The sequence below is a fragment of the Drosophila bipectinata genome, chromosome XL (assembly GCF_030179905.1).
Source record: "Drosophila bipectinata strain 14024-0381.07 chromosome XL, DbipHiC1v2, whole genome shotgun sequence".
Lineage (NCBI taxonomy): Eukaryota > Metazoa > Arthropoda > Insecta > Diptera > Drosophilidae > Drosophila > Drosophila bipectinata.
This window is the reverse complement of record NC_091734.1, coordinates 20,369,823-20,371,444: the sequence shown is the minus strand read 5'-3', so window position 1 is coordinate 20,371,444 and position 1,622 is coordinate 20,369,823.

Genomic DNA, 1,622 nt, shown 5'->3' with positions numbered 1-1,622 from the left:
TGGTCCTCTTATTTTGCTGGTCCATGAGACATTTCTCTTGTTTGACTGGAAAATTCAGCGGTTCTAGTTTCAAGGACGCTCTATAGAACGAGGGTGTTAGTTGCGGCCCTACTGGTTGATGGATAAAAGTCCTCTTGGTGAGCCCTTGACCCCCGAGATTTTCTATACTCTTCTAAAAGTTCTTCGTCCGACGACGCGTAGTTTCCCGTGGACATGGGTCAAAATTACTAATAAAAATTGCTGCGGGTTTTTATATAATTTTGTAATATTTTGTTTTAAAAAAATTGTAATGTATTTATCTATTTTTCGTAATATTTGGCTCGTTTTTATACCCTTGCAGAGGGTATTATAATTTTGGTCAAAAGTGTGCAACGCAGTGAAGGAGACATATATTCTTGATCAGGATCACCTCCTGAGTTGATATGAGCATGTCCGTCTGTCCGTCTGTCTGTCTGTCCGTCTGTCTGTCTTAGATTTTGTATTGTAATATATTGGATTATATATTCATATTCCCATAAGGAGCGGCCAACTATATCCGATGTTTGCGATATATATCCAGTTTTAACTGCAAGGGAATATACACTTCGGCTCCGCCCGAAGTTTGCTTTCCTTTCTTGTTTTTTTATGAAATAATTTTATTTGTTATACCCTTGCAGAGGGTATTATAATTTTGTCCAAAAGTGTGCAACGCAGTGAAGGAGACATCTCCGACCCTATAAAGTATATATATTCTTGATCAGGATCACCTCCTGAGTTGATATGAGCATGTCCGTCTGTCCGTCTGTCTGTCTGTCCGTCTGTCTGTTTCTACGCAAACTAGTCTCTCAGTTTTAAAGCTATCGTCTTGAAACTTTGCACACACCCTTCTTTCCTTTGCACGCAGTATATAAGTCGGAACGGCCCGGATCGGCCGACTATATCCTATAGCTGCCATATAACTGATTGATCGGAAATGGTATAACTTTGGTATTTTTAGAGTTAGAGAGTTTAAATTTTAGGTGAGAGCTATTTTTGGCAAAATAATACGACATGCCAAATTTCATAAGGATCGGCCGACTATATCCTATAGCTGTCATATAACTGAACGATCGGAAATGACCCAACTTTCGTGTTTTTGAAGATAGAAAGCTGGAATTTAGTACAGACTCTATTTTTGGTCAGTTGATCCAACCTACCAAATTTCATTAGGATCGGCCGACTATATCCTATTGCTGCCATATAACTGAACGATCGGAAATGGTATTTAATAGAAATATCAACTTTCGTATTTTTGAAGATAGAAGCTTGGGACTTTTTTTAGATTTTGTATTGTAATAAATTGGAGTATATATTCCTATTCCCATAAGGATCGGCCAACTATATCCGATGTTTGCGATATATATCCGGTTTTAACTGCAAGGGTATATAAACTTCGGCTCCGCCCGAAGTTAGCTTTCCTTTCTTGTTTTATTATACCCTTGCAGAGGGTATTATAATTTTGGTCAAAAGTGTGCAACGCAGTGAAGGAGACATCTCCGACCCTATAAAGTATATATATTCTTGATCAGGATCAGCTCCTGAGTTGATATGAGCATGTCCGTCTGTCCGTCTGTCCGTCTGTCCGTCTGTCTGTCCGTCTGTCT